At 43.8% G+C, this 27688-nt stretch overlaps 1 long non-coding RNA gene across 1 annotated transcript; it reads right to left on the bottom strand.

Annotated features, from left to right (window-relative positions):
• Positions 1-6069: 6069 nt before the first annotated feature.
• On the bottom strand, positions 6070-25493 carry LOC146860218 (uncharacterized). The gene is made up of 3 exons (XR_014979116.1): positions 25268-25493; positions 7216-7596; positions 6070-6504 (listed from the first exon to the last, which is right to left on the bottom strand). It is a non-coding gene; the product is annotated as an uncharacterized LOC146860218 (long non-coding RNA).
• Between the last annotated feature and the right edge of the window lie 2195 nt (positions 25494-27688).

Here is a 27688-nt window from a genome sequence, read left to right as displayed (position 1 = left end):
TGATCCCTGTGTCCACCCAGAAAACCGTAGTCCAACCTCTTGTGACTTCGAGACTGGACTATTGTAATATCCTGTATCTGGGTGTTAACAAGGAGATCACACGGAAATTACAAGTGGTGCAAAACTCGGCTGCCAGGCTGCTTTGCCTGCTTTCTAAAAACTCACCTACTTCAAGTGCTTTGTATAATCTGCACTGGTTTAAGATTGGAAATAGAGTGAAGTTTAAAGCCATGTGCTATATGCACAAAATTAAAAAGGGTTCTTCTCCTAAGTATCTACAAACTTTGGTGCACCCCTATTTACCCTCTCGTATGCTTCGCTCAGCTACCCAAGGTAAATATATGGTGCCTATCATCAAACTTAAAAGAATGGGCGGCCGCTCTTTTGCCTATCTCGGACCAGTGCTTTGGAATTCCCTCCCAATAGCACTCCACATTGAGTCGTCATTTCTGGTCTTCCGAAAACTTTTTAAAACTTGGTTATTTGACCAATAGTCAGTTTCCGTAACTCCCTACATTGTCTGATTGCTCTAGTTCTCTGTCAGTCTTAGCGCTGGAAAACCCTAGTTGGGTTGCGCTCTACAAAATTACTATAACATAACATAACACTTGTGCATTCCTCCCAGACAGCCATAAACCCAGGAAGGCTAGAGGTGCCTGAACACTCCTCTGCATAAACCTGCATTCCAATGGCATGCCTGGGCAGATGGGAGGAAAGGGGGCTCACACCGGGACATAAAGGGGTAATGACTCCATATAAATGGCTGGTGATCCACACTGATAACCTGGTCGACAGGACTGGCTCTGGAATGGGTGCTACTGCACTTCAAAACCACTCTTTGCAGTCCTTCCACATCAAAAGCACATTTGGGATTAAGTACTGGGTCTCTGACCCTCCCAAATGAGAGACTTCTGGACCTACACTAAATCACTGTCAGAAGAACTGTGGTGCTGCTCAAAGGACTTTCTGGAATGACTACTTTCCTGCCTGTTGCCCTGCTGACTGCTGCTCTCTCATTCTGCAGGAAGAAGAGCTGTACTCTACCTTCATTTCAAAGTGATCTCCATGGGCTTTTTAGCTTGCCTCCTATTTCTGAAGTCTCAGGGACACAAAATACTTCCTGCAGTTCTGCTGGTGCTGCTGGACTCTGCCTTCTGTGAGTCCTACACTTGCACAAATAATTTACACATTGCCTTCTAAGTTAAGCCAGCCTGCTCTATGCAAAGCTACCAGTGGATGAGCATAGGATAATTTGGGATTGTGTTGTGACTTACTCTGACTAGGATGTAGTCCCTACTCGGACAGGATGTATACATCTGCCAACTAGAGCCCCGATTTCCAACAACTCTGTGCTCACATCTGGCAGAAAGCTTCTTACTAGAACATCAGGCTGTAAACACAAAGGCAACAAAGAACAATACAGTAGAAACAAAAACAGTGACCCTGAAGGAGACGTGTCTATGGATATGCTCCTTGTGAAACAGCAAAGTGCAGTCACTCAAAGTTCTGTTAGCCAGTGGCTGAAGTAGGCTGACCTACTGCACTATGCTCTATGTTGTTTGTAGTAGAAGGAAGCAGAATATGACTGACACAACAGCACAATGGATGAAGAGAACTGACTAATAGCCTCTTTAAGTAAGTATATTATAAATATAATTTTAGTAAAAATCAAAAGATCTTGCCTAACTCTGTTATGAAAAAATTGTGCCAGTGATTGAGGAAGGTCAGAACAGAACATTTTCTCTTTCAACCCCTTAGTCCCCCATGACCAGTCCCACATGGCTATGTCTGTGCATCCAGCCCTTCCTCCTCCCCTAGTACATTACCAACATATGGGAGGCTGGTGAGGGTCTAGGAAAGGGACCAGGGGTTGAAACTAAAGAAAGGAAAGCTTTTCTTCCCAGTGCTGTTGTTGAAGACAGTGCTAGAGGTAAGACGAATGGTGCCAGGGATCGCGAAAGTGAGGCCACGAATCACAACTTTAACCCCTATGACCTCTAACTGACATCTGTAAGCAGTTTGGTGGGTTTTTTCAGGTTTGCAGGTTTAGAACATTTGTGGAGTTCATTCAGTCAATCACTTTTTGCCTGAATGAGTGCAGAAAGGGGCAGGCCGCACCAGCTGCATTGTCAGTCACACGACTAGCACAGTGATTTATGGGTTAAGTTAGCCAGGTACAGTTAAGTTTCTTAGAGGTCGAATGCCAGTCATGTAGCACACCTCTCTGAAATCTCTGTCATGGGTGTCAAGCAGTTCGGTCTAATCATTGTCAAAGTATTCTACCCCCAACCTGTTTTGCCATATTTCCTGTAAGTATGCTCTGAGGGGATGGGAATGAAGTCATTCCAGTAGGTTCCTATACAGCCATTGCAGGAACAATGTGATAGATATAACAACTATTTGTGATTTATATTAATTTCTTCCACTTGGCTTCTACTACTAACTGTCTCATGTCCAATACAATAGGGTGAGGAAATATTCAGACATATGGGAGATTATTACATGGCGAGGTTTAAATCTGGACAGACTAGTTTACTGACAGGAATGACTTCTCTAATACATTGGGGGGCCAGTGGCTTCTTACAACAGCATGACTGTGCTATTAGCTTGACTCTACTAAGGAAATAAGAAAAAAAGGCTTAATGCTCCTTCTGCTCTTTCCCTGCATGTGGGTGCTGATACAAGATCACCTTGACCCCGTGATTTCCATCTAATGTAGCTTCGTATAGGGTAATCTTCACTAAACTATATCAAAGTTCTTAAATCCAATGGGATATGCAGCAGACACAAAGTGATCCTTCCAGCTCCAAATCCAAATGAAAAGTGACCAGAGATGGACAAAGCACAGGGAGGAGCCTGCTGGACAGGAACAGGAAGTTGGAGACTCTAGGGCACTTCTTTCCAGTTGAAACGAAGTTTCAAAAAACAAAATAAACACTCCTCGCACAAAAAAAAACACTGCCAAATGTCAATTCAAGAAGGTTTTTAACTCCAAATCGTCAGTTCAGGAAGATTTTGATGCTGCTCGAGGAGAGAATCTTCCACAGATTGCAGCTGTGGTAGATCCTGTGTGTTCTGGAGACATGTAGAAGAAAACATCTGCCAGAAGTCGCTGGTGTGCCTGAATTATGTGTTGGCGACAGCAAAATCTTACGGGAGCATGTGGGCGGCTAGCAAATCTCATGGGTGATCGCACGCACCTGGCAAGCATTCCCACGCTGCCAAAATAACTTTTCGAGAGCACAAACCAAAAAAAACATGCGGAGTGCAGAGTTTAACAGTAAGTCTGCATTCTCCGCATAATGCTGAGCTGCCGAATTCGTCAATCTCCGGGACCAGAGTGGAGTTTTACGCCTGGGCTTAACCATATGGTGCTGCCACTTGCTATTTACACTTAAAGTTGTCTCGGTTCATAAATTTTTTTTTTGACGTTAACAATTGGTAAAAGACATATGATGTTATGTTTCTTTGCACGCCTGCCCACAATATATGCATACAATTGCCAATAAATGTTCTTTTCTGTGTTCAGCTTAGAATGCCTATACTGTTATTCTCTTTGGTATTTGTAGACCTGACAAAGTCAAAATTCTTGACGAACCAGGTGTTGGCTAACGTAAAGAATCAACTTTGTGAAGAGGCAAAATAAATGACTTGGAATATTATATTGATGTGTGGAGTCAAAAATCTGAAAGAATACAGCACTGAAGAGTCTAATACTGTGACTGCAAATTACATATGTACCGACTAGTTTGTGCTATAAAAGATTTGTCAAGGGACATGGCACTATTGTTGCCCCCGTGAATGAGCTGACTTTGAAGGAGCAAGCCAGGAATGTGATTAGGAAAGATGCAGGCCAAACTGCATTTGACTCCCTTAAGCAAGCCATGTGCACAGCTCCTGTGCTCAAGGTCCCTGATTTCTCCCAGGCGTTTATCAGTCAGACAGATACCTCAGAGCATGGCATAGGGGCAGTACTTTCCCAACTTAATGAGGAGGGCCCAGCCCAACCTGTAGCCTTCATCTCCAGGAGATTACACCCCAGATTACACCCCAAGTGGCAGAGGTGGAGTGCTATTGAACTTTTGGTGTGGTCTGGACACTGAAGAAGTTGAGGCCATACCTGTTTGACACTTACTTCCTGATTTAGACAGACCACAGGCATCTCAGGTGGGTCATGCAAATGGGGAGTGAGAATGCAAAACTGTTATGGTGGTCCATTTCCCCACAGAGTATGGACTTCATTGTGTAACACAGACATGGGGTAGACCACACCAATGCTGATGGTCTATCTATGTTTTTCCACCTCAGAGATGAAAGCTTCCTACAGGTTGTGTAGATCTCCCCAATTTCATCTGGGGGACACACATGTAAGAATTGGCATCCTTTGGGTAGTCTTCCCCTTCACGTTTTGCCTCCCTGTTTTCCTGATTCTTTTTGTTGGCCCTAGAACTCTGAGCACTAAAGTGCATCTGCTTCTCCCCTAAACATGATGACATTATTATATACCTGATTGGGATGTTTGATGTACTGGTATGTCCCTAATAAAGTAGTATACCATATACCTAGGTCCTGTACTTCAACTGCTACGAGTGGACTGCAACACTGACAGTGTCACCCACAGAAGTAGAATTTCAAACCTATCTCAGGCATGTCACTGCAGTGCCTGTGTGTGCAGTTTACCGCCACTTTGACCTGGTATTTAAACCTACTTGCCAGGCTATAAACTGAACTCCCCTTTTACTGCATTTAAGTCACCACTAAGGTAGGCTGTAAGTAACCCTAATGGCAGGGTGCTATTTAAGTTAAAGGTAGGGCATGTACCTTTATATATTTCATGTCCTGGTAGTGGCAGCCTGTTTTGCTTTTCACTACTGTGAAACCTATTCCTCTCATAGGCTAGCATTGGAAATTCCTTAATTCATTTTTAAGCTTTAAATCCTGATGAAAGTGGAGTGGCTTTTTCATGTTCCTTATCTTGGTAATGGTAATGATAAATCCTCCTTATGGGTGAAGTTGGATTTAACATTGCTGTTTTAGAAATGCCACTTTGGAAAATTGACATTTCTCTGTACTTACTTCTCTTTCAGGCACATGCATCAAAAAGAGAGTTTGCGAGTCCTTATTTGCGAATTTTAAGGAATCGCAAATAAAGACTCGCAAAACACGATGCAACAAAAACATTGCGAGAATATTGCGAATCGCTAAAAATCGCTAAATAAATTGCGATTTCGGCATTTGCGAACTCGCTATTAGCGATTTCGCAATTAGCGAAATCGCTAATACCGAAGTCGCTTTTTGATGCATCCTGATGACATCACAACCAGGAAGTGAGCAGCACCAGCCTCATTTCCAGTGCACAGTGTCAGGGAGAGGAGGGAGCTGGCTCTGGGAGCAGAACAGGAGTGTGACAGAGACAGAAGAGAAACTTGTGATATCAAATGGAAGCCTCACAAACAGCAGAGGAGAGCCAAACAGGCAGGAAACGCAAAATTAAATTTGCAGAAAAAGAAATTGACACCCTCATTGAGGGAGTAGTCCACAGCCATGACAAGCTGTTTGGAAAGGCATCATTGAAAGTGGCAGAGCAGGAGAAAAGGAAAATCTGGCTCCGGATCCAAAACAGGGTCAATGCCATTGGGGTGACACACCGCACCATTGAAGAACTCAAAAAACGATGGTACGACTTGCGCAGTCGGGCTAAGGTGCGCATAGCTGACCGCCTGAAGGAGGCAAAGAAGACAGGAGGGGGAACACCAACAGACACTGGGAACACTCCCATGGAGGACTTGATTGAATCCACCATCCAGCCAGAAGCTGTTGTTGGTGTGACCCAGCTGGACACGTCCGGAGCAGCAAACACATCTGAAGGTAAGATGAATGTATGTTTTCTTAGTGTTACAAAATGTAAAGGTAGAACTCGACCACAGTACAGCCCAAGTGCAGACCCTGAACATCCAGTACACAATGCGTTCAGTAGGTGAGGGGCATTATGGGAGATGTAGTCAGGTCAAGCAGTTAAAATGTCAAATCTCAGAGTAACAACCCAAAAAAGCTTAATAGAGTATAAAATCATTTACAAAGGCAGATATTTATTACTGTGCAATTAATATCACAGACATGAAATAATACAGTGTTGCACTGTTTCACCTCACAGATGCGCAACGTGTAGAAGATGTGGATAGCGATTCCCCAGACATGCAGGACACCAGCGCAGGTGAACAGATGGACACACCTGTGGTGCAAATAAATCCCTCACGTCCAACAAAGTCACGCAGGGCTACTGTTCCATCCCTAGTCACCATGGAGTGTGAAGATGATGAGGCTGATGCAACACCAGGTGGCAGCCATGGCCAGACAACTTCCATCACAAAAACACAACCACAGGTCCCCAGAACTAATCACAGAGCCCGGCGTAGGAGAGGAAGAGCACTCAGGACACAGCAGGAGGTGCAACCAAGTGATGTCTGGGGTGGTCTTGAGGGACAGATGCTCCGTATGCAGCGCCTGCAGACAAAAAACACACGATTAGTACAATTGCAAGTTGGCAAGATGGCTAGCAACATAGCAGTACTGTCAGAAAGTGTGCAGCAACTGAGCAAGGTGATGCATGAGGGAAATGTATCCCAGAAGAGACAGCATCGTCAACTAATGCTGCAATTGAAAATGTTTGCTAAATCAAACAATAGATTGGCCACGACAACTGCACTGCTGGCGCGTAGGTCTGTGACCATGCAAACTGAAATGTGCCATTGGAGCGGCGATGTGGCTAAAGCACTGGACCAGGTCACCAATGCAGTTGATTTGCTAAATGCTTCCACAATTGCGGCCAACAATTCGACGGCCGAAGAGGGTAGTGAGGGTGGCTCAAGCCTAAGTAGTGTGGCAGTTCCAGTCCGCACTGCAGGAAGACGCAACACACGCAGCAGTACCCCCGCCGCTTCCAACATAACGGATGACAATGCTGGGTCTGACAGGCGTCTGGGTGTTCGTGGGAAAAAGCGCTAGACTGGCATGTACAAGTGCATTCCACTATGGTGACGTAACCATTTATTTGGATTTGACTTTTCACAGACTGACAAGTGAATTGACATTTGCAAACCACTTATGTCCATTGCACTGGTCAGATTACAAGTGTGCTTGAACACTCATGGCAATTTTATTTAATTAAAGAATACTTTGATAGCAATAGTCAGTTTCTGTGTCATCATTACTCACCTCAGAAATAATTTTGTGTGATGTCAAATCTTCTCCTACGCCCTTCTGCTGCGCCTGCCCCTTGTGCTGCATGGTGTTGTGGCACTTGCTGGTTCCCATCCTCCGAATCGCTGTCAGACACCTCGATGTCCATTCCTCCCCTTGTCGCTATGTTGTGCAGCATGGCACATGCCGCTACTATCTTGCAGCATTGTTCAGGGTTGTACTTCAGTGCTCCACCGGTCTTATGTAGACATCTGAATCGGCTCTTCAACAGCCCAAATGTGCGCTCTATGATGTTCCTTGTCGAAATATGTGCTGCATTGTACCTCTGTTGATTGGCAGTTGTGGGATTGAGGTAAGGCGTCATTAGGTAATTACGCAAGGCGTATGCGCTGTCACCTACATGTAATGGAGCAAAGAGTCAGTGGCAGCTTCACATTGACATACGTACAATGACAGTGATAAACTATAACACATATTTACCAAGCAGATGTCCCTCTCCAAATTCTCCCCTGACAAGACGGGTGTGTATGCCACTTTGCCTGAAGATATAAGAGTCATGTGCACTCCCTGGAAATTGCGCAACAATGTCAGTGATAATGTTTTTGGCATTGCAAACGACCTGAATATTGAGGGAATGGTAACATTTCCTATTTCTATATATATATTCCTGTGTTGCAGGGGGACATATTGCAACGTGGGTGCAATCAATACAACCCAAAACATGTGGGAAACGAGCTATCTGGTAGAACTCCTGTTTGGTTTTTGCAAGGTCAAGCGCGGTGGTAGGGAACTTGATATGAGACCCGATCACGGCCATCATGGCATCAAGGAATGCTTTCAATATTCTTGAAAGTGCGCTTTGTGACACACCTCCCGCAACAGCAATGACCCCCTGAAAACTGCCTGACGCCAGAAGGTGTAGGCAACATAGGACCTGCACATGCGTTGGGATGGCATTGGTCCTACGTGTCTGTCGTTGCATTATGGGGTCCAATTCATTGATTAGATCATGGATCATTGCTGCATTGAGCCTATACTTGTCGTATATCTCATCCTCTTGCTGGCCTAGCAAAGTTATGCGGACTCTGAAGATGCGCTCATTCATTCGCCTCCGTCTCTGTGCGGCAGCCTGCAGCCTCATCCTCCTCGCCATCAGGTAAATCCCTGCCATTGTGAACAGTGCTGGCTCATTCTGGGTGTGTTTAAATGGGTTTCAGTTGGTTTTCACCTGTCTGTGATTTGCACTCATGATTACCACCTGGTTGTGATCCTTCTTATTTAGCGATCGCTAATTTGCGATTTTCATGGAAATCGCTATTTGCGATTTGTCATGCATACATTTAGCGAATCGTTGTTTGCGATTCGCTAATTGGGACACGCTAATACCGATTCGCTATTTGATTCGCAGTATGTTTTGCGATTCCTTATATTTGCGAAAAAATGGATTTTCGCAAATATACAGTTGATGCATTTCAACACTGACTTTTGCGATCGCAAACGGCCTATTTTTGCGATTCGCACCGTTTGCGATCGCAAAAAGGTTTGATGCATGTGCCTGTTTATGCCTTACAACCTGTCTCTAATACACATCTGGGTTGTGTGACAGCTACACTTTGTGCATTCTCTTTAGACATCCACAAACACAGGAATTTGAGGCTGATCTACATTCTGAGCACACATCTGCATTCCTGGGCAGGGAGGAATGGGAGGGGCTGTCACTTATACTTCAAAAGGTATTGTTCTAGCCACACACAAAGCACTGGTTTACCCACCACAGGTAGCCTGGCAGACAGGGCTGGATTGAAGGGAATACTTATGCACTTCAGAGACCAGCGGGGAAGCAATGAGGATGAACCTTAGAAGCACTGCGGGGGACGCACCTTGACGTAAGTTTGACTACAGGGGTCCCTCAACTCCTCCCTTCCCATGGGACATCCCTACACCTTTAATGGGGTGTCCTGAAAGTTTCACGGTAGAGCTAGACTAGCCCAAACCTACTAGAGTGGATTCATCCTTGTCTCATCGGGACAAGATAGGAGCCCTCCTTTTTTTCCCTTCTGCTTTGATGTATGCCATGGACCCCCCTGGCCGTTGTGGCAGAAACATGTTGGCAACACAGACGGAGATGGGGTACTAAACCCCCTAGTCTCCACCACTAATTTTTAAGATCGAGCACACTCTGCGCCATTAAAAGATTAAACACAAGATTGTGCATCAATTTTTAAACATCACTCACTCACTTTTTCAGCATTGTCCCCCACTTAGCTAAAGAAGTTATGTTATGTTATGTTAAGTTGCATTTATAAAGCGCTAATCACCAAAGGTCTCTAAGCGCTGCGTCATAGATCAGACAGACCAAAATTGGTTTGCGTGGCTGAGCTCAGCATGGGGCAGCGTAAGCATGGCCAAATGCCTCTGTGAACAGCATTGTCTTGAGTTTCCTCCAGAACGGAAGCAATCTGGCTTCCTTGCGCATACCTCCAGATCTGGGGGATGGAGACTGAAAAAGCCCGGCCTCCAAAGGTGGTTCTGTTGAAGCGAGGGCAGGCAAGGAGACTAGCCTGTGATGAGCGAAGATGACATCCAGGCTCATAGGGCTTCAAGCGATCTTTGATGTATTTGGGTGCTTCACCATACAGGGATTTATGTGCGATGCACAGACCCTTCAAGCTTACCCTTTGTTTAATAGGTAACCAGTGCAACTAATGCAGCAGAGGGGTGGCATGCACTCTTCGGGGCAGTTTATAAATCAGCCTTGCTGCATCATTCATGACCACTTGGAGTTTCCCCAGGAGTTTACCAGGGAGACCAATGTAGACTGCATTACCATAATCGAGACGAGATAAAATTAATGCAGTCACCGCCAACTGCATGGTAGCGGGAGACAACAAGATTGATAATTTCCGGAGTTGTCGCATCAGTCCGATGCAGCTTTCCACTACAGCCGACACCTGGGTCTTTACAGTCAGTCCAGTGTCTAGCCTGATGCCCAAACTCTTTACGGCTGGCATAGGAGTTGGAGTAGTGCCCAGCTCTTGGGGCCAGAAAAGGTTGGACCAGGGGGAGGCTCCTGAGGAGAGAACCAGGACTTCGGTTTTGTCAGGATTCACCTTCAAAGAGTTAGAGGTCATCCAGTTCATGGTGTACCGGAGGATATTCTGGACGTTACGCTGTGACTCAGGGGAGTTATCGATACGCACAATTAACTGGGTATCATCTGCGTAGTTGAACACCTGACAATCTTCTTTTGCTAAGGCCTCAATCAGGGGTTGAAGGTAAATGATAAAAAGCAGGTGGAACAATGCCGAACCCTGCGAAACCCCCCAGCGAAGAGCACCCTGCCTAGACATATGGCCTCCTAATTGGACCTTCTGACATCGATCCTCCAAAAAGGAGGTGATCCACTGGAGGACCGTCCCAGTGACTCCCAGCTGCCGGATACGAGCGAGTAACTGCCCATGGTTCACCGTATCAAAGGTGGCTGAGAGATCAAGTAAGATTAGTGCTGAGGGGGTCTTCTTGTCAGCTGTGAGACGCAGATCATCCAGTACTGAGAGCATCACTAACTCGGTGCTATTGTGAGCCCTAAATCCGGCTTGACGATTATGTAGCAATCGATGTTGTTCAACAAAGGAAGAGAGAACTCTAAGTACGTGTTGTTCGAGCACCTGAGCCAGGAACGGGAGTCGGGATATGGGGCAAACGTTTTTCAGATTCCTAATATCTGCCCCTGCTTTCTTCAACAGTGGGGTCACTATAGCTTCCTTGAGTCTCTGTGGTACCGTTCCTGTTGTCAAGGAGAGATTCAATACGGACAACACCTCAGCCTCAACCAGAGGAATAATTGTTTTAAACACCTTTGGGGGGCAGGGGTCATCTGGTGAGCCAGATTTCACTTTGGCCATGATGTGAGCTAAATCCTGTGATTCAAGTGCAGGGAACCAAGAGAGAGAAATGCCCTGTAGATCAGAGGGGTCCTCCTCCACCGACAGGAGACAAGGGGTGATGTGCATGTTATTAATAACAGAGACAATGTCTTCGACCTTAGTTAGGAAGAAGTCCTGTATTTTATCACAGTCGGCTTGGTTGGTAATTGGCCTTTGCTCGGTCGGCCGACTCAACTCCTTGAGTACAGTGAAAGTCTCTTTTTCCGTATCTCTTGCCCCACTAATCCTAGCTTCGTAGTGTGCGGATTTAGTTTTAATAACAGGCTTTATAGAGAGCCAGTTTTACTTTATATATATCCTTGGATTCTGGGTCGAGGGATTTCCACCATAATCGCTCATGTTGGTGGAGAGCTTGTTTTTCCCCTCTGAGCTCATGTGTGTACCAAGGGGCCCCTTTCATACTATGCATTATCCTTGCCCTCCGGGCAGGAACAACATCGTCGATAGCTAGCATCAACCGATGTGAGAGTGCTTCATATTCTGAGTCCCGATCCTTGGGCAAGGGTCTATGAGCTAAAGTCCTATTCAGTGCGCCCCTCAGCTTGGCCTCCATGTCTCCAGGTGCAGGCCCGCCCATCATCAAACGTGGTTTTTAAAGGGCGAGTACAGCCGATAATGAAGCATGACACCTGGTGGTGTGTGAGGCCAGTCCATAAATTTTTTTTAAATGTCCAACACCACCTAAATCATTGGCATACTGTGCCACAAATTTCACTAAGAATCATACACTTAGACAGGATAGATTCTTGTTGTGTGGTACACTTCAGAGAGTTGCCTTAAAGCCAGCTCCTCCATCAAAGGCACATTTAAGTATAAGTACTGGGTATCTGACCTCCCTAAAATCAGACACTTCTTGATTTTGAACTGAATCTCCGTCAGAGGACTGCTGTGCTGCTTAAAGGACTCAATTGGACCACTTTTCTGGATGGACTTAGTTTTTGCTTGTTGCCCTGATGCCTTCTGCTTCCTGACTCTGGTGGAGGAGAGTTGGACTCTGTCTTCCCTCCAAGTGATCTCCATGGGTTTGCTGGCTTGCCTCCTGTTTTCTGAAGTCTTTGGGATACAGAAGACTTCTGCAATTCTGTTGGTGCTGCTGGACTCTGCCTTCTGTGAGTCCTAGCCTTGTCTGAGATGCCCGGTTCAAGTTCTAGGCCTCAGAAGTGGGTTATGCAGCTGCTTTCTGCAAAACCGATGCATTGTCACCACTGCGCCAATTGGAACAGACGTTTCGTTCATCGACGTAGATTCTGCTCAATGACAGCGGTTCTACAGCCTGCACAGCCTGATGACGATGCTCTGTGCGGCTTGAAGGTGACACATTGCCTTCACTTCAGCAAAGCTCAACAGCGATGCAGTGACCAGACTGTGCGGAAAGGATCGACGCATCACACCCTCAGTGTCAATGCATTTCTCTATCCAAAGTACTTTCTCAGTGGGCCCTGCAAGGGTCCTGTAGCCGGCCTGGCCTTCATCGCAGTTGGCCTGAACTTAGGATTTGCACCAGTCCCTCGTGACATCACGTAACCTTTTGACCGCTAGTGATTTCTCTGCACACGTTTTGCATTTAATGTTTAAAAATTCATATCTCGACTTTTACTGATCTGAGTTTTGTCGGTTTGATCCTATTTTGCTTAGATAAATGTTCTCTATATTCCTAAACCTGTGAGGAGTCTTTTTATGGTGCACTGTGTTACTGTGTGTATGTGCATGTTGCACAAATACTTTACACATTGCCTCTTTAGATAAGCCTGACTGATTTGTGTCAAAGTACTAAGCCTGGGTGGAGTTTTTGGGAACTCTGCGTTTTCCGCAAAGTGCAGACAACCCCACAAACGCCGTAAACTGAGCAGAGTTCACCTCTCAGGTTTACAAAGTACCAGAGCATGGGTTATCTGTTAGTGTGTATCTATCTTAGCCTGACTAGAGAAGTGGTTCCCCCTCAGCCTGGAAGCATAACTCAGCCTGGAAGCATACCTCAGCCAGCCTGGAATCCCATTTCTAACTGTAAGCATCCAGTTGGAATTTAGACCAGCCCATAGTACTAAATCTGTACTGCTGCCTATTCTTGACGATCTAAGATCAAATCTGGATGACATTTTCAGAAGGCATGGCCTGACATGAGGGAAAATGGCCACCTGAGTGAGAGCTCCATCTGCTTCGTGCCACATCCTTAGCTCAGCGAAGAGCCAATTGCGGTACCTGCATGCCGGTCACAAGGGAAAAAGCTATAGTATATGCCATAACGGCTCCGAGGCACTTCCTGACTTGGCATTGTCCTGGGGAAACGCAATTTCAAAACAAACTGCATGAGGCCTACTACATGGCTGTTCCCGACTTCACTAGGTGGAAAGGCCATATTTAACAATCCTGTGAGATCGCACCAGTAGTTAGCACATTTTTAGATAAACGCTGACTGCCTCCCTCCACTCAACAATGAAGTGAGTGACTTTTATTTTTCACTACCCTCATGCATCCACTCATAATAAGTCATCTGAGACATTTCCCTGCAAGATAAACTATTTTTGAAGGCAATTGTGGCTCTTGTATCTTTGATACCTTAATGATTCTAACTAGCTGATCGCCCTTTTCTCTCTCTGTGAGGTAACAGGCCTCACAATTGCTCCCTTTCCTACACATGAATGCCTCCCTCTCACTTTGGAATTCTTTTTGAGCCCCCTGCCCTCTACTACCACTACAATTATCTCCCCGCACTGTACCTCAATGTAAAGGCCAAATGCTGAGATACAATTAAGAATTGCTCTCCTATTACTACTGACTGATTCAGAGAGGTTGTTTTCTGCTTCACTTCACAAACAGAAAGCTGTACCCACTTGCCACCAACTGACCTTCATAGGCCAGGTACTCTCTGTGCCATTCATACTCTTAGGACCATAGCACAACCTTTGATTGCTGATACAATCCCCACCTGATGGCTGCTATAGTGACCCTTCATACACAGTTGCCTACTCACCCAATACAACCAACCTCAGCTTACTGCCTACAACCCTGAAAAGAGGCTGCTGATTTTCCTCCCTTTCATGCTGCCATACTCCTTATCTAGCTTTGAGGCTCCAAAAATAATATGCTTGAGAAAGACTCCAAGCTGGTACAAAAAGGACCAAACCAGCGACTCCAGCTCCAGATCCCATTAACAATAAGACTGAACTGAAAAAAACAATGGATACCTTTCTTAAAAAGCTACTTGATGTCCCAAACTGGCTCAAGCAACAAAGATCAGCATGGAGATTATGTAACAAGATGTGGCAGATATAAGGTCTGATATAAAACAAATAACAGACAAACTATCTATAGCTGAACTACATATCAGTGACCTTGAATAAAGTCTTTCTGTACAAAAAAAGACCTTTGCTCATTACACAAACTTTCAGCATCAATGCAACGCAACATTGCCGAACGTGAGGACAGAAACAGGAGAGGCAACATTAGATTTTTTGGCTTTCCTGAAGGAAGTGAATGAAAACAAGATCATACATTGCCTTTTTGGAGGACTCGCTCCCTCACAACACTAACATTTCCTTTGACAAATGTTTTGAACTTGAGAGTGCATCGCATCCCTACACAAAAAAACAACCTCTCTGCCTCAGCGAGCCCACCAAAACTATTCATCTACAAACCTTTATGCTAAATATGTAGAACTCATCCTGGAGTTCATATGTAAGCACATAGTCATCACTTGGGAAGGACACAGGATCACCATTTCACAGGACTACTCCATGACAACCATCCAAGTGAGGCAAGGCTTCTTCTCCCTCAGACCTAGACTACAGAACATGAACATCTCCTTTTTCTTTTCCAGCCCAACCAAGTTCTGTATCACCTACAAAGTTTCAACTCATCTGTTCCATGACCACCAAGACCTGGCTTCCTTCCTTGATACCAACAAAACGGGGAAATGGAAACACTCTTGTTCAATTAAAGGACGCAATAAGGTATTACCATTTTTACACTCTGCCAAATAGCTTGTCTTTTTGATAATCATTTACTTAGCCCTCTGGCTGTCTTTGACGTTTGACCATGATGATGCAGATTGTCTTTGTCTTTAATACTTACCCTACAATGTTCCATTATCTTCTTCCACCACAGAGTGCTTTGATACTTTAGACATGTTAATGTTGAGCTTTGTATGTCTTGTTTCAGCTCATGATTGCCGTTATATATCACATTTTCTAAATGTTAGGCCGAATGGACCAAATGCTTGCTTTGAATCCAAATGCTTTCCATATATGCTCCGATTGTAGAGTTGTTCACTTACTTTCATTGCTCTATTTAAGCCCCTGCTGCACTACACATTGGTAGAAAGGCGTCCGCACTTGGGCTCATTTGCTCATCTGTATGTTTGTTTTGTGGCACCCAGGAGATGTCTGGTCTCCTCCATTGGGTCCAATGCTATTCCATTTTCAGGTTGGGTGGGGTTGGTTTCAGAGTTGGTAGGCTCCAATTGTATGTTTTCCCATTTTTTTCCTTTTCTCCTACCATTTTTTCCAGTTGCCCTCTTCCCCATGTAATGCTTAGAATGGATATTATTTACTCTGATCGAATCCGTCTACCTTTACCACAAGACACTCCAATCATAAGTAGTTCCCTTACACATCATATTATGACAGATATGACTAACTTGTGCCCCTCTGTTGTTTTCTCGTATCCTCAGTGCTGAAGACTGACTCACTACAGTTACTATCACTTAGTATGAGGGGGTTGATGCATCCTGTTAAGAGGAGGAAAATTCTTCAATATACATGCAAATTCAAATGTGTGACCTACTTCTGCTACAAGGATCTAAACTTTCTATCACTGACATCACCTTCTTTAAAGCCCCTGGATCTCCAAGGTCATAGGTTTATCTTCACAGAATAAGAAGAATGGGGTACTCACTTTCATAACTAAACAAGATTGTTTTTTTACTGTTTTAGACATGCTTGCAGATCAAAACGGGAGGTGGATACTCAAAACAACGGTCAAAATCTGGCAAATAATTTTATGTGCTGAATAGTTATGCACCTAATGTAAACAATACAAATTTCTGAAAACACATTGACAAACTGACTGTTGGACTGCCCCAATGACTCTCGACTAATGGCGGCAACTTTAATCTTCTACTTGATCCCACCATAGATCGTAGTTCGAGAACCAAATTTAGACCGTCTTCATCCCACAAATTACTCCACAAGATATACACCAGTTACTCCCTAGCAGACTCCTGGTGTATTTAACACCCGGATACCAGTGATGATACTTTCTATTCCTCTCACCATCAATCATTTTCCAGAATTGACCTCATATTGGTGTCTAGTAATCTGGCAATCCTGATCTCTGATTCAACCATCGAACCCAGATTGATCTTGAATAATTCGGCCATTTCAGCCCGTCTGGACTGGGCCACAGCCACCCCAGCTGACAAATCCTGGAGACTTAATCCCAAAATATTACAAGACACGACCCATGCTGAGATAATGTTCTTAGCAATCAAAATGTTTTTTCAAGACAATCCCTATGACGATTTACCAGATGCATTGCGACACCTTCAAGGCCGCTATCATGGGGTGATAATCAGCATCAGCTCTCACATCAATAAATCTTCAGCTGCCCAAATGAAAATTTAGAAACTGAAATCAAGCAATCCTAATTAAGACATTATTCCAAGAAGGGCACCCTTCTGGTGGACACCCTAAGCTGAAGGACATATGAATATAGTAAACTACTGAGCACCACGACTGGCCAATGGGTTACCAAATTTAATTCAGTAAAACTCTGTGCTGGCAATACCTCTGGTAAAGTCCTAGGCCGCTACTTAAAGTATAATCAAAACAGCTCCCAAATTACCCCTGTCAGAGACAAGGAGTGGCAGCTGTATCCAGACCCTAATAAAATATCCTGTGTCTTTTCAGACTTCTATCAGAATTTATACAATAAAAATGTTAATGTTAATACCACAGATAGCTTGACATATCTAAACAAACTCAACTTCCCCAAACTAGATGCCCAACAACAGCTTCAAGTAAACCATGCTATTACAGAATCGGAATTACACATAGCTATTAAAAAGCTGGAAAGGCCCCTGGACCAGATGGCCCGGTGCCTGCTTTTACAAATCATTCACAGAAGAGCTGTGACTGCCTCTGCTGGACCTCTTCCATAACTATGCTGGAACTGGTTATATTGGGGGGACCACTGCAGTAGTGATAATAGCTCTTATCCCTAAAGAAGGTAAAGACCACATCTACCCCAAGAAGTACATGCTGAAAGTGTTCATTAATTTAGACTGCAAACTATATACCAAAATCGTAGCTAAATGTATTGATGTGATACTACCCTCCTGGGTTAGCCTTTATCATGCTGGCTTCCTCAAAGGCCGACTCTCCAATGATAATATTAGATTACTGGGTCACGTCTTACAAATTGTCAAAACCAAAAATTCCCCAGCGGTAGCGATAGACCTCAATGCTGAAAAAAATCAACAAGGTTGCATGGCCCTTTTTTTAAACCACAATGTCTTGCTTTAATCTGAGCAAATTGGTTATAAAGATAGTGATGGCCCTATTATCAAATCTTAGTGCTAACATTAGGACTAATGGTATCCAGTCTCACTCATTCCCACTCAAGCAAGGCACTAAACAGTGGTACCCTCTGTCCCCATCTCAATCGAACCACTCGTAGTGTCTTTTAACAAACGTAATAACTCATTTAGACTAAATGTCAATGGCAGATATTTTACAATGGCAGCTTATGCCGATGACATTTAAATCCTAACTGCAGATATTGCCATCCCTCCAATTATGACTACGATCGAAGAGTACTCTTTTGTTTTGGGCTATACCCTCAATAAGGATAAATCGGAGGTCCACCCCCTTAAAGTTACATGTGCCAAAGAGGTTCTGGGATCCTCTGGCTTACCATGGCAACCCAACTTTCTCAAATATTTGGGACTTCAATTTAATGATGACCTGATCGAATACATACGACACAACGAGTCCTTAGTCCTCCCAAAGGTGTGGAAATTCCTGGAAGGTTGGTCACTTTCAGTCACATCCATCAATGGTTTTTGTGAGCGCAAACAGTGCTATTCGGCCGTTTGCGCCCGCAAAAAGGCATTTTGCTATGCATCAAAGTATAAGGCACTTGCAATTTAAGAAATTGCAATTTATTGTGATTTCCGAAATTGCGATTGCATTTAAGGAATCGCAATTTGTGTTCCTTAATGCAATGCATGTACCCCTTAGAAATAGCACATTTGCTATTTGGGGCAGCAAAATAAAGATAAATTACTCTGGTCTGTATTTTGCAAAAACCTTGAAAAATGCACTAAAGTGCATTATTCAAGGTTTCAGGTTTCGGGCAGCAAAATGAGTGCACATCACAATTTCACAGGTGCAACGAGGTGTCATTTTGACACCTTTCCACACTTGAAATTGCATGCGCAATTTGCGAGTACCTGTAGGCCCATAGGAACTAATGGGAAGCCATTCCTTAGTTGTGACTCGCAATTTGCTTCTCCCAATTAAGGAATGTTTAGAAATCGCTATTTTAATAACGATTTCTACATGCATAGGCTTTTGAGAGTCCTTAATTGTGGTTCCTTAATAATCGCAATTAAGGACTCGCAAAAGCATTTCTTGATGCATGTGCCCCTAAAGCTCCTTACATGGTGAGATAAACTTGAAACCATAAAAATGGTTATTCCTCCAATTGTTAACTACTTATTAAATATGTCCCCAATCTTCTGCTCTGATTAGTATTTTCATAACAGAGGCCATCTACTTTACAAATTCATTTGGAATTCTTCCAAAAAAAAACATGCATCTCCCTGAAAAACTATTTTTACCCAAGTACCAAGATGGTGGCAATCTAGCAGACTTTAAAAAAAACTGCCTCTCTGGCTGTCCAAGGTGCGAAATGGCTTAACAGTGCCCTCGACTTTACACCCCTAAGGCTTTCCCTTGAGCAGTCACTGGCAGATAACAATTCTTTACCGTCTCTTTTAACCATATCCAGAGGCCAATGCATTCTTAATAACCTGATTCTGAATCATACTAGAAATGATCTGCTACACCTCGACCTTCGTTTCTATGTGGTGAATATTAGGCACGCCTTACCAACTTCAATCTGGTTTAACAAAGATATCAAACCTGATCTAAACCTTCCTATAGGAGGCCCAGGCAGGGGCAAAGGGAATTCATGCGGTCGGTGTCATTGGCTCTAAAGAGCATTCCCTTTCATTCTCCACCATCAAACAAAAGTACAACACTGAACCCTATGACATTTATGACTTCCTTAGACTAAAAGCAGCCATCTCCAAACAGAAAGCTTTCCCATTTAAAGAAGCCTAACTACTGATCCTCCTAGGGTCAATTTAAAAGGGTGGACATGTGGCCTCCAAAATTTATGCTAAGCTCAGACCTTTGACCAAATTGTTACTAAACTCTACTCAACAGAAGTGGTACTCTGACTAGTTCTACGATGGATTACCTGACCCGTTGGCCATCAACTCGCCACAACCATGAGCTTCCCCATTCAATAAAAAGATAGCAACCAATCTTGCCCAAACTAAACTGCATATCCTTCACAGAACCTCTTGGACCCCACACCATTTACCCACCCTGTGTCTTATTGGCAAAAGTGCCTGCTGGAGTTGCGACGCCGAGAATGTTGACCTATGCCATATGCGATACGAATGCCCCTTGTTTAGTAATTTCTGGACTAAAATCCACAATACCATCTATTCCATCTTTCAGACTAGACTCCCCAGGACTTTTCTATTTTCTGTTTGCGGGACCTTTAGCTCTTCACACACAATTGCACTGCAGAGGGATTATTTACTGCTTATGGACTTAATGGTCACCTTGGCCCATATAAAGACCTTGTCTTCCTGAAAATCACCGGAGAATACCACCAATAATACATCGTGAGAATAGCTGAGCTATATTAGCGGTGTGCACTGTCTACCTAACATCCCTGGATGTCAGTCAATAAAGCTCTTTGAAATATTCTTGCCCAATAGCTTGAATTTGTCAACCCCCTGAGGTTATTAACCTGCGCTCTCTTTATACCATTACTCTTGACACCCTGTTGCACTCGATGGTCACCGGGACTTGATTTACTTCCCCGTATTCTTGCTGTCATGGGCTGTTTCAATTAGACATGGGGTATATATGCCTAGTCGGTTAACTATGGAAAACACCTGCTCTCTCCCCCCCCCCCCATTTTTTCTCACTTTGTTCCTTCTTTATTTTCCCGCCATGTGGTTGGTCAACGCAAATGTGTTTTCCAGCTTTTGTACTATCATCATGTAATATCTGAGCAATTGTACTAGTGATCAATTACGTAGCCCATGTATGCACACCAACTGCCTGTTTTATACTAAAAATTTGAATAAAATATTTTGAAATCAGAAAAATAAGATCAAATCCAGACCAGAGCTCTTGTCTTGCATGATCTGATTGCAGCATTCAATATGGTAAATCATACCTTCTTAATAGAACGTTTTACTGCTCTAAGAATTATGGGCCCAGCCTTGAACTGGTTCTGCTCCATTTCTCCATTTTGTCTATTCGAACCAGGCTCTGAAATGAGGTACCTTCACTTGCCAGTAACCAGTCATCATTTGCGGTGTTGAGCAAGGTTCCTGCCTCTACTCACATCTGTTCATTATCTATGTAATTTCACTTGCTAGACTGTAGAAAAGCAGAGGTGTAAAGTCCTTTATGTATGCAGGCGGTTCATAATTAGTAGTGTGTTTGTAAAACAAGTTGGTTTAGCAACTGGAATCCCAACAATCCATGAGCTTAATGTAGAAATGAATGAGAAGAACATATTCAAAATCAATGCTGATAAAGCCAAGGTGCTGGTATGAATACCGGTAACAACCTTTGGCTTGACGCCTGTTCTCCATCTGCAATGGGTGCAAGTATTCTGCTCATTTAAAGACTGTCAAGAATCCTGGCGTCATGATTGACTCCCTACTGACCCTATCGGCTCAAAAAACCTCTTCATGTGCCTACCCTCTGAAAATTATCCAAACGATCTTCCCCGATTGTCTATGAACATCAAGTGTACTGAAGTTAGAGCCTCAGTTGGAACCTGACTGGATCATGCAGACTCTCCTTGCTTGCATCTTTTGAAATATCTTTTAAAAAACGTACAGGTTATGCAGACTATGTCAGCTCGCTTGCAAGTCCGCTTAGTAGGCTTTCCACCTTTACTTCGGAAACTGCATCGACTCCCTACCCCTCAAGTATTCCGTTTAATGTCTGTTGCATGGTCTTTTAGGCTTTTCATTTTAATTACATAATTAATTAATTAATTGCTAATCGTCGCCAGAGAAATATCTCCACCAAAACCTTTAGATTATCTTCTGCAAGTCTTCTTATTGTCTGAAGAATCAAGAGACAAACACTGGGTGATATCTTTTCTCACACACCAGTACGAGGATGGAGTTCACTTCCCTCAGTTCTGAGACTGAAGCCTTCCTCCTTGTCATTTCGTTCTCATCTCACAACTTGGCTATTTCATCCAGCTTTTCAGGTCTAACTGAATAGACTTATAATAGGCTTTCGTTTGCTTTACTGCACAGTCATGTGCCTAGATGCCACTGGCCATAGGCAAACGCATGCAACTAATGGCTATTAAGATAACCATAACAAACTGCAAAGTTTTGAGTGCTAGCCAAAATAACCTCTCGCTTGAAAAGAGCTTGTCGGAATTTGGTTTTTCAAATAGATTTTTTTTAATAATATGTTTATTGAGCAGATTGTAAGAACACTAATCATACATAATTCCCAACAAAGCGGGCAAAGCAATTCTTCTGAGCAAATATATCGTAGACAAGCCATTTTTTTGAATGTCAAGAACAACCCATCCTTTGTAAACAACACCTCAACCCCCCAATCTCCCCCCCACCCCGGCACTATTATGTACAGTTGTGGCTTCTGGCATTAGTACATTGTGGCACCTCGCAGTCCCTTGGAGCAGTCCCACTCCTCCCGGCCCCTATACAGCGTTCACACCTACAGGAGACTATGTCAAATCTGGATTTGCAAGGAGATACCCAGAGAGGGGAGCCCAAAAGTCTTTCGGACGGGATGTTTCAGGCAACTCTTCTGCGTATATTTCCAATTGGACCCTACAATAAGTAAATCATGGATCCATCTCTTGACCGTTGGTACAGCCTTTGCCCCCCCCAGCATTGTGCCACCGCTCTCTTAGCAAACAGGGTAGCTATTGCTACTATACGCCTATTATAGGGTTTAAGCTTCTGCACCCAGCCCAACAGACATACTTCAGGTGCACATCCCACAGGTTCTGCAGTGATCTCAGTTAATACTTGCGTGACACGTGCCCAGAATTTAGAGATGCCAGCACAAGACCAAGCTAAATGCACAAAATCCACCTCCGCCTGGCCACAAGGCACACAGCACGTACTTTCACGCAAGCCAAACTTGCAAAGTTGAGCCTGTGTTTAGTAGAGCTGGAGTAAATATTTGAAATGGATGATACGGAGGTTGCAGTTCGCTGTCAGGCGCCCAGTTAATGCACAACAACACCTCCATGCTTCCAACGTCAACTCAGAGGCCAGGAGGCCATTCCATTTATTATATGAGGGAGAAGCAGTTACTTCTTGTTCCTGGAGAGATGCATTGTACAATTTGGTAATCAGACCGCTTCGGCTTCCCCCCTCCCCCCCCCCAGCACTGCCCGTAAGGCTAGCAGTGGTCGCGATTCATTAGTGAACTCAGGGTAAATGTCCCGAATCGCCTGCCGCACATGCACATAGGTAAACCCCAGCATGAATCCGGTGTCTTGACCCTCCTGCAGCTCAGACAAAGTCCGGCATCTACCCTGTTTATATAAGTCGGCGTTATGAGTGATCCCCACCGCGCTCAGTGTCTGCAGGGCTGCCTGTCCCCTAGCGGCCGAAATACCAGGGTGTGCAGCAAGTGGTCATTTTGGGGCATACAAATAGTCCAATTGTGCTCTGCTCACAAGGGTTTTGCACGCCCAGGCCGTACAATGAACTGGGCTAATTTCAGAATGCGGGTCTCCTCCCCCACCCATCATCGTAGCCGCCTTCAGGGGCATCGGCAGAACGGAGTCCGCCTCAATCGCAGTATGGGGCATATCAACAACAACCGGCGATAATTATCTCTAAGCGCACTTAGCGCTAGGATAATTATCGCCGGCCAGCGTGAATTTTTATCGCTGAGATAGCGTGCTATTAGCAACGCTTATCTCAATAGCGATAAAAATCCTCACGCTAACAGGCTAACGTGAGATTATCGCTGGAAACCCAGCGATAATCTCACGTTACCTTGTTGATAGGGACAGGCAAACTTAGCCATGATATCCTCCTTCCATAGGATATCATGGCTAAGTCAGAAAAATACCAGACGTAAAAAAGCAGCATTAACCGCGGTTAGCGCTGCTTTTTTTTGTCTCTAACAGGGTTAGCAATATTCTGGATAATAGGAGAGATGTCGCTTAGCGACATTTCTCCTATTATTTTACTCTGGAACGCCCCCTTTGCATCTCATTAGAGATGCAAGGGGAAGCGTAGAGTAAAAGGGTGCTAACATGCGAATTTGCATGTTAGCACCCTGTTGTTGATAGGACGCTAGTTTTATCTCTCCTTTTTTGGCTTTTAAAGCCAAAAAAGCAGAGATAGAGCCCTTGTTGATATGCCCCTATGTGGTTTAAACTTCTGCCGGAAATACCAAAAATGCACAAACTGGCCCTGTGCACACAGGTAATATAAGCGCATATCAGGGGCCTCAAACCTGCCACGGTTAAAGGACAGAGGGGCATATTATCAAGCCTGGCGATAAAATTATCGCCGCTTTAGCGGCAGAAAACTGCCGCTAAAACGGCGATAATGGGCTTGATAATATGCTCTATGGCATTCCAATTGAAGCCCATGTTAAATGTGAAGGACATTTAACCTGGGCTTCAATTGGAATTCCATAGAGCATATTATCAAGCCTGTTATCGCCGTTTTAGCGGCAGTTTTCTGCCGCTAAAGCGGCGATAATTTTATCGCCAGGCTTGATAATATGCCCCAGAGTCAGCACTGTCCAACTACATCGGGGCTTTCTTCCCCCCCAGACAAATGTTAGAAGGGTCGACTGCAATTCAGTAAACAGCGTTTTATTCAGGCGGATAGCAATGTTAACAAATAAATGTTTTTTTTAAATAGTTAAGGATGATATGAATGTTTTTATTTAGGGCACATTTGAACATATAATTGTAAGTTTTTTATTGGATTTTTTAATGATTTTCAATTTTTGTAATTTGTTTGACAAATATGTTTTACCAGTCTTATGTTTTTAGTGACACAAATATTGTTGAGAGCTAATAAAAGTTAATCTTATCTAATCAAGCTACTGTTAGGAGATTATCTAACTAAAACATCTTCCCTCTCCCACCAGGTAAATCGATAAGGTATTCCAATTATATTTATTGGCATGTATATCCTCTCTCCTGCTTTACATCATTAATGGATCAGAAACCTGTAAATATGCATGAGTGGCATCTGAGTGCATATTTTATTGTGCAGTTGACAGTAAGCACATATAATTCTGTGTAAACGCTCTCTAGTCACATACCTTGAATATAACAAGAGTGTAGGACCTTTAACATTTATCACACGCAATGCACCCATTCATTCGGGGCGTTTACATGTCAGAATAGGAAGTATCTTTACTGAAAATGCGGCAGCGAGGGTAAGAAACGGTGCAGATAAATGTGTTCTCGCAAAAAGCCGGCTTTCCTCGCTGCTTCAGGAACGATCCCCAAGCTATTCATGTGAAATAAGAGCAGGTTTGAAGTGGCAGCCCTCATTTGGAATGCTGCTTCAGCCAATCCGACATGAAATTATTTTGTCACCATAAGCGACATAACAGTAAAATTACAATCAATTACAATCAATGTTGTCGAAGTCAAAAAGCTTTACGAAGGTATGACTTTGTGTATGTGATTATGTTGTCACAATTTATGTGTAAGCAGTTCATTATTTTCCTCTGTTAATAGTAATTCCAGGTGCGGAGAGCACACTACCCACCCATAAACAGCCCCGAACTTTGATCACTCTTTGTGAATCGTCGGCTTCTTACCAGTGATGGCATTCCTTGCTTTAGCCTGTGTGTTGTATGTTTGTGGCACCCTAGAATGACAGGCAGCGGGTCCCTTACTTGCCTTTCAGTCACTGAATCCCGGAGCACGGTGGCGCCACTGAAGCCTGGGGAAGAAAAGCAGTCACAGCTGCTCTCCCGGAAATCGGGGGTCACTGTTTGCTTCCAGGCACACTTGTGGGCGCGATGCTTCATTCAACTGAATGACAGGAGCCGCCTGCGCACCAGGCAGATGAGAAGCTGTGAGCCAGAATAGAGGAGACCAACAACATGAAAGTGCAAGCTGTGTAACTTTCTCCTTCTATAAATAAGTGTTTTCCTAGTGGGATGCCTGCTTGGGGGCTGTGTACAGCGCTGCCTGCATAGACTGCCAAGATTAAGCTATGTAGGCTCCCGTACGACCATTTGAGCCTCTTTCTTCGAACATGTTTGCTAGAGCTGATCTTGGGTTGAATCCAGACCTTTGACCAACTCGTAGCACCTCCAAAATAACGAAAAACAAAGATGAATGTTTAAAATCAGCTCTCCTTCACATTGCAGATCTCACAAGATGCTGATCGTACTTCTGCTTTTGTCAAAATTGATCTGTTTCTTTAAGACACTGTCTTGGGATCGCTGGCTCTGCCCTCTCCCGGTCTTGCATCTGTTTGCTATTCTGGTCTTCATCGGTGTCTTTGCTCATTCACAACCACCCCATTACAACTCCTGTAGATGTACCCCAATGGTCTGTTCTTGGTTTGTTGCTTTATTCTTTCAATACGTTTCATTTGAGCACATCCTTTAATTTGTTCCACTACTATGTTCTTGAAGAGGCTTCACAGATCATTTTACTGCTTCCTCTATTCCCATCTCTGACTTACCTCTCAGCTCTCCAAACCTGGAGGACCCCTTACTTTCTCTCTTTAATTCTTTCCAACACAGGCATATTTATCTTCTCCTCATTCAGCCTCCAAAATCACATCCATGCCTCCATTTATTCCCCTCTTACTTACTCATGCCTTGTCCCCACCTGTTAGCAACATACGCGATTTCCCAATTTCCTTTCCTACTGCAAATTAAAATTATTGAATCCTTGTGGATTTGTCCTTTTCTCACTATTGACTCTACTTAATTTAAGATTACATGTTCTGCATTGATTTCTGTTACTCTGCCAGCTTTGGTCATAGCCTATTCTCTTGTCATGCTCCAAATTCTCCATGTATTCGCATGCATGTTTGATCAATAATCCTAATCATTCATCTCTTCCCTCCAGTTCCTCCCTCTTCACTGGCTATTTGCAGTGAATTTGATTAGACTGTTTAATATTACCTTTCTAAAAAGTAATTATCCTGTTTTAGCTAATCTTTTACTCAGCCTTTCCCTTCCTTCTGTCATCACTGTTCTACAAACACCCTACCTCCCTTCTGTCGAGTTATTTGCTATCCTTGCAGCTTTAATTAAGGAATATACTCCCCTTAAATTTACTCCTCCCATCTGCTATTACACCATATCGTCAGAAAATTTTAATTATCAATGTCAGCCTCTCTAGGCATCTTTGCCTCCAACTCATCAACATCTTGTCTCAAGAATACAGCTTTAAATATATCGCGAGGGGCGTGCATAAATAAAACACCATTAATTATGTCAAGTTTATAATGTACAGTATGCAAAACCTCATTGACAACAGTGTTTGAGGATGGTTTTCCCAAACAAAAGTTTTTTGTTGTTGTTGATGTTGTATAATCGGTTTTCAGAGATTTTTCTGCTGCACAGTATGTTTTGTGGGAGTTGACACACACTGCTTGAAGCTACTGGAATCAAACTTACCACCTTCACAAACCCTTACTAATCTCAACCTTATTCCCCACTGCTCCTCATGTTACCTTCCTCAGATCTCTGGACTCCCCTCATTACATGAAACCCCTTGCCACCCTCACTGGAGGATTGCTTTATTACTCTTGCTTCAATTGCCATCCCTCCCCTCTTTTTTTGTGAGTCCATGAGGGCTACTTGTAAATGTCCTTTGTGCATACCGAAAGTCGTAAAGTTCAACTTTTGATATTCACAAAGGACATTTACAAGTAGTAAATGCCCTTTGTGAATACCGAAGGTTGTAAAGTTAGACTTTCGTCTCACTTTAGCTTTGTGAATCGGGCCCTTTGTCTGTGATCCTGTAAGCCATCATTTATAAAAATTCGGGAAGTAAGCACAGATCGCACCCTTTGGTGGCAGGATCTCACCAATATGGTGAACATGATGATGGTGGCGGACAGTAGGGTTTCTGAGACAGAAGGCTATGTATGCATCTTACAAGTGACACAATTCCACCACACTACGAAAGAACTCATGGATCCGTAGGACACTCCTAGCAGAATAATATCTGGGTTGTGGGTATGCCAGAGAGGAGAGAGGACAGAGGGGCCT

Source organism: Triturus cristatus, chromosome 3_1, assembly GCF_964204655.1.
Source record: "Triturus cristatus chromosome 3_1, aTriCri1.1, whole genome shotgun sequence".
In the NCBI taxonomy this organism is placed as follows: domain Eukaryota; kingdom Metazoa; phylum Chordata; class Amphibia; order Caudata; family Salamandridae; genus Triturus; species Triturus cristatus.
Note: the sequence above shows the minus strand (reverse complement) of the source record. Positions and strands in the feature narration are given on the sequence as shown.